This window comes from Miscanthus floridulus, chromosome 9, assembly GCF_019320115.1.
Source record: "Miscanthus floridulus cultivar M001 chromosome 9, ASM1932011v1, whole genome shotgun sequence".
Classification (NCBI taxonomy): Eukaryota; Viridiplantae; Streptophyta; class Magnoliopsida; order Poales; family Poaceae; genus Miscanthus; species Miscanthus floridulus.
In genome coordinates, this window is record NC_089588.1 from 39,500,511 (window position 1) to 39,507,478 (window position 6,968).

Below are 6,968 nucleotides of genomic sequence, written 5' to 3' on the forward strand. Positions count from 1 at the left end.
GACACATGTAGCATGAATTAAATGATTAAAGGTGTATAGGACAACAAGTAAGATCTCATGCTATACTTGCCTTAAACTTAGATCCTTCTTCTATTGAATTGTAACCTCCAAAGGACTTCTTCTGGATCACCAACTTCTTTTATATCACGAACGCAAAGCTCACCGACTGGACAGAACCATAAAGCACCACACAAGCATCCATGTAATCATACACGAAGCAAACAATAGAACTAAATTAGAACAGTACACCAAACATAATAAACAATAAGTAAAAATGTTTTAAAGATGTTCTACATGTTACTACGAACACACAGACGTGAAAAGCACACAAATCAGAGCTACGGTGCAAAAGATACAACTACCGAAAGATTTACTTTTATATAAGAAGAAAACTATAGGCTTCATTTATTTTAACTATATAAAATCATATATATAAAAGATATTTTATAAATAATATAAATTGAATGAAGTCAAATTTAGATTTGAATTATAAAACTAAAGTAAAACAAATCATATTTTATTTATAAAATCCAGTTACGTAATTATTATTCAAGTTAGAGTTTAAACTATGAAATTCCAGAGCTAGTGATATGATAAATATTTTTACTAATGCATAGATCTTGTTGTAATGAATCTAGCGCAGCTTGAATAGGTCAAATCAGAGCTAAAACGTAGAAGATATGAATTAAACAAGATTTCATTTAATAAAATAATAGATTAAATCTAACCTCGATTTTTAAAAGTTTAAAACATATCTAACAGTAGTATGAACTTGTAGATTATGGAATTACGAACCTAACGCAAGTTGAACGGGTCAAATCAGAGTTAAAACAGAGAAGATATGAGCAAAACAAAATCAGTGGCAATCTTGTAATTATTTTGAACTCATTTTTAGTTTTAAAATAAAAGAAAATGAATTAAAACTTCTCTGTGGACTTGGCGTCGTTTTTGGAAAAATACAGGGGTCAACACATAAAAACTAGGGGCATTGATTGAATTATTTTGAACTACGCTGGACGGTGGGTTGATTACACGAAACTGCAGGGGGCTAAGCGCAAAAGTGCGGCCGTGGGTCGGGGCGACCAGGTCAGCGGCGACGTGGCAGAAACCGGTTGGGTGGAGGCTGTGAACCGGCTATAGACCGAGAGGAAACTGTGCTTGTGAACCTAGTCTACTACTGTTGCGGTGGACCGGTTAAGGTGCCAAGGGGTATGTTCTAATCTGGATCGTTGATCTCGGATTGGACGGCTGAGATTAAATCGGAGGGGAGAGAGAGAGTGCTGTCGCTGGGAAAGGAAGCCGACGGCGGCGGCGGCCATGAACAACGGCGAGAAGCTCGCCAGCGGAGCTAGATTGGGGCCTACGGACCACCACAGAGCAAAGCGAGGGCATGGGGAGAAAGAGGACGGCGAGGCGAACTCACCTCGGTAGGTGTTTACACCAAAATTTGGTAAGCTTATCCTGGAAAGGAAGAGATCGGCCGATGATGTCAAAAACAAGAAAATCTCTTAATTAGTGGATATTTGGGAGCCGGCCAGAAAATATTATTCAATTTTGGAGAAGCCCGACGTCCAAGATCTCCTCATGTGAAATAAGGAAAAAGTCAAATGGATCAAGGAAAGTGCACGTGTCATGACTTGAGAGAATTATTAGAGATATTCTCACGCACGGCTGATTATTATATTCAGCCAAGTTTAAAAGATTTGCTAATATATGGAATATTTGAGAAAATCGGTGACGACGTACAGCATCTTGAAGTCGGCCTGATAGAGATATCACGTAAAGCAACAAAAGAAATATCATTGGCAGGATGATGTGTTTGGAAAGGTCTAGATGCATCACGTATGTGCAACAAAGGAAAGGGAATATTATTCTATTCAGGATATGGCGTCCAGATGCACATCGACAGTGCAAGAAGCAAGGACTTGTATCATATACGTGTATATACATGGCCAATTAGATGTTGTGTCCATATACGACCGGCAAGGTGGCATGTCTACGTACTGAATCTGTGCCGGTTGAGCCGAACGGGATAAGGACACGAATAGAAGCTTCATCAGCGAGGACTCTGCGAAATTAGAGTCTATGTATTTTAATATTTCCTTTCATTTAGATATTATTGTTAGGTAAGTTATGTACGTAGCTCACCAGGATCATTACTGCAGGGTATAAATATGTATGCCCTGCTCCTTATAAAGGACACACAATCAATCAAATACAAGTTACTTACTTTTTTTTTGGCTCCGGCCACCCCTTAGGAGTAGGAGTAGAGTAGATCTCGGTGAATTCTTCAGCGAGCAGGGCTGCATCGGTCCGGCCGACCTCCGGCTTGTCTCTAAGTACCGTCATGGCTTATAGTTCTGTTCGTACGGCTGCATCTATCCGGTCGACCTCCACTGCGGCTCTGGTATAAGCTAGTTATCGACTCTTGTTTAGTTCAAGTACGGCTGCATTGATCCGGTCGACCTCCACTGCTCAAACTAGATTAAGGTCAAGTTATCGGCTCTATCTAAGGGTGACGTCATTCGGATAGATTCATTAAGTTACTGATATTACTTATTGCTTTTATTATTTATTTAATTACAACAATATCACTTCGTCCGATTGGGATTGATCTAGATTCTGCCTCATGCCCTACTGGTCATAACGATAGATGAGATCTAATATGTTCATTAGATTTGTCTCTATTAAATGGTTAAATGATGATGAGCTGCTTCTTTTATATAAAAAAGGGATTCGGTTACTTGCAGTCATTGGCTTAGCATAAACTGATTTTTGTTGACATCCTATTGCCATTGATTAATACTTGTCTAAATAATGATATTCATCCTGAATGATAACCGATTTTTCTTCCACAACCCCATGAGCTTTAACTAATTTATTCTTATGAGTATGCTGGAATCGACTATTTAGTCGATTTCCTTCCACACCAGCTCTCAGAGCCACATATTCAGGACTGTCTGGCAACACCGACATGTTTTGCCTTAAATTACTGATTAGCTTTCTCTCCTTGTCAATTGCAGGGTCAAATTGACTGACACATCTCGGGAGGAGTGCGCAGGATCGATAATCCTTGCGTTGAAGGTAGGTGGATCTCTAGCTCCATTGAGCGGACGCTTCTGGCTTGCTCGTGTGCCCTGGCACGGGACGAAATTTCATGCCGACACACGTTCTGGCACGCTCGGTGGGACACCACAATCGTCATGGCAGCTTACAACAACACGTTGACACTCCAAGCGATAAAGATCAAGAAGGTCAAAAGCTGTTGCTGCTGTGCTCCGCCGCTCAAAGAATTATTTGGCTAACCGTACACAAAGGTAGCCGGATAGATACAAGTAGTATCCTATGGAAGGTTACTGAGGTGCTGCATATCGGCCGTCGACTGTGAGTATTGAAAGGAGCTTGGTATATATTATCTGAGTACAGCTCAAAGCCGGTGAATACAACATTGTACATCGGCTAAATGAAAAATACAAGACCAGGACGGCTATATATAAAGAGAGCCGATATATTGTTTGTTCAGGGAGATTCTGCAACTCTTGGTCCTTTGAATAAATTTCTTGGCAAACGGCTTCTAAGTTGTTTCATCAGCTTGGCCTCCTTCAACTTCAACTATTGATGTGGCTTGTAGCCGATTGGTCTCTCTCTGCTTGGAAATATCTTTATTGAATGACTTATTGGCTATTCTCTTATGGGTTTCAAGGACTTCAAATTGTTGACCTTCAATATAAAAATGAGTGTCTAGAAGCAGCACGTCAAGTCAGTCATCTGGAAGATCAGATTAATAATGATTATCCTAATATATGAAGATCCGTTATTTTACACTGGCTTGCTATTCATGGATGCATGGGATGATTAATGAAATAATGAAGATAAAGACCAATCACTTTTCTTGAAATAGAATCGGTTGTTAGTTCATGGCTTTACTCTTCAAGCTAATGAAGTCTGCAGACAATCAGCAATAGCGTAAAGCCAGCGAGATATCGTTTTCTGGTACAACAGTGGAATTTCAAAAATAATCAGGTGAAATCGATGTAGATCAGCATAGCTGATGACCGTTGCTGGTTCGGCTGGAGCCGATGGGATTGTCGGGGTTAGAATCAGTTTTCTTCCATGGGTTATTATCAGCTGTTCGACCAAGCATATTTTTCAATAAGAAGAAAATGTCATCATGGGAGGTTGCGACAGAGATACGAAAGAAGTTGGCAACCCGACAGCCGATAAGAGACCATCGACTATTTTATTATTGACTCCAAAACCAGAAAGAGATGAGTCATCAACCAGGATATTGGAATATACGACATTGATGATCTGGTAATTAAAAAGGATATAAAGTTGTTGAGACATCGACCTATGGAACAGCCGATGCAGTCAGCTATCCAGGAAATAAATTACACTAGTGGGAATACAGAAGTGGCCACCTGAAGACGCTCAGAAGAGGAATCGGCTATTGGCTCTGTTTCATCGGTTACTGTTGATAAAACGACCGAACCAGGCCTTAAGGCATCAAGCCGATGGGAAAATCACAAGGATACTCATCGGCTGAAAAGGATAATCAAAGTGTCAGGCCGATGAGACTTTTCATGGTTCTTTGCTTTCACATCCGGCAGAGAGCAGCAAACAGGCGAGACGAGAGTAATAAATATTATAATAATATTAGGCCGATAGAGAGTAGAATCAGCTACTGGCTTTAAAGTTCAAGGCCTTACATACGAGAGGTTTCGACCGTGATAGCCGATTTCAGGAAGCATGCAAAGAGAAATATCAGACGAAGGAACTGATCATGTTTTGGTTTCTCGAGGATCTGCCCTCTGCTCCGCTATCGGCTATTGATATTGCATCGACTAACCCGAGTACATGTACAATACGTAGTTCTGCATGCAAGGATTTTCATGGGATGGAGGAAAAAATAAAAAATATGCTTCCATATATTGTGATTTCCAGAGCTATAATCCTAATTTCGAAACAAAAGCTGATGATAAAGCATATTACATCGGCTAAAGATATCGGAATATTTGTCACGATATGTTAGATACAAGGCAAGATCAAGGTGAAAGAGTCCCATACAAGGCAAAAGCAACCACCGCTGATGACTTCTTCTCCAGCATCCTGGCAAAGCCTGATGTCACCAACAACACGATCAGCTTGTCACAGGAACCAATGCCAAAAAGATCCTAGAGAGATGAACACGCTCGGCGTCTCGATCTCCTGCATCGACTACGTACCGGGGGGCCTGAACCAGCCATGCACGCACCCGTGCGCCGCCGAGTTCATATTCGTCCTCCATGGCATGCTCGGTGTCGGCTTTGTCATCATCACCAATAAGCTCCTCTCCAAAATCATTGCCCAAGGCGATGTTTTTGTTTTCCCGTGGGGCCTCGTGCAGTTTCAAAAGGACAAGGGTTCTAAACCCGCCGCTGTCATCTCTATCTTCAACAGCTAGCTTCCCGGCACACAGTCCATCGCCATGATGTTCTTCGAGGCTACCCGTAAGCTGCCCAACGGCGTGCTCACCAAGGCATTCCAAATCCCCGACAAGGAAATAGACAAGATCAAGGCCAAGCTCGCCCCCAAGAAGGACCGGTTATAATAAAGGCCACCTGTACAAAGAAAGATGTGAATTGCCAGAACCATCGGCAAAGCTTAAACAGCCTGAGAAAATTCACACCAGAAGAAGAGGCACGTACGTTCACCTCCATCGACTATTCGTTCGCCTCCATCGGCTCAAAGACCAAATATACAGAAATACACCTGGCTGGATGATAATGGTATGCCAGATTGCACAGCACCATATATCCAAGTATGTGATGTATGACTTCTTGTATATGTGCATTATTGGTTGAAAGATGGATTTGGTGACCTTGGTCGAGGATACGGTCTACAAGCAGCCACATAATGCGAACACAAGGACGGACTTATGACGACACCTGTTCGATCCGATGGAGGTAATAAACAAAGGATAGCCGATGGCCCGTGGAATATTTTAGTCCTCTACTGAGGGGAAAGCAATGCCGATAGCCGATGAAGCTAGCTCTTTATATGGTCATCAGACTCTATTAGCCGAAGGAAGCGAGATATATGAGGCGATCTTTGAGAAGTAGCGTATTATTTTTCTTAAGCCAGAAGAGCATTATGCATCAGCATCTTGTGAAGAGTGGAATCGGCTGTTAAAAAAGGAATTGGCCCTATATAATATTATATGTTTAAGAGCACGGCAACGGAGTATGAGTTACTGTCATGTATACATATCAGGTCCGATGTACACACAGGCAGAAGCAGCAGGATTTGATTAGGATTTTTATACCGAGTCCCCTTTTATAGAAGAGACCAGGCATCTGGCTTAAAGGCCCATGGTAACTATTTGGTCACTACCAACAGTCGATTACATTTATTATTTCAAGAAGCTCGATGCCATTGACATTCTGGATAGTTTCCAGAAGGCTGAGTTCTGGTAAGCAGCCGCCGGGACAAAGTTGTTCGGCTCGGTCACTTCATCATTATCGTCGAGGATGTCATCATCGTTCGGGAGGTCAGCTCACAGGAACGAAGATAAATAGTGGCTGTTGGTGCCTTGCGTCCCGGATGCCAGCCTTACTAAAAAAGCACATAAGGACCTTCAGCAAAGGCGCGACTCTGCCAACAAGATCCACAAAGGCCGCTATCGCCATCAGCAGCGATGTTCATGATGACATAGAGATGCCTGAGTCATTCATAGCCATGCTCCCCAAGAGTGGACAGACAAGCGTGGGAACTCGGTGTATCACATCACGCCAACAAGTTCTCGCTGGAATTCCTGCTTGGCGTGCTCGACATCTCATCGGAGTACGATGTGTCGGCGATGGCCAACCAGGTGGGGGCTGCCATATGTGTGCGGCCACACAAAGCTAGCAGCAGCCACGACAAGCTGCCGTAGAGCAAGGTCAAGGAGCTCACGACCAACGATGACAACAAGAACGGTGATGCTGGCA

General features: G+C 42.5%; 1 pseudogene; it reads left to right on the plus strand.

The window, feature by feature from the left end:
• The first annotated feature begins 5,025 nt into the window (after positions 1 to 5,025).
• LOC136479690 (germin-like protein 5-1) lies at positions 5,026 to 5,590 on the plus strand (annotated as a pseudogene).
• The last annotated feature ends 1,378 nt before the right edge of the window (positions 5,591 to 6,968 follow it).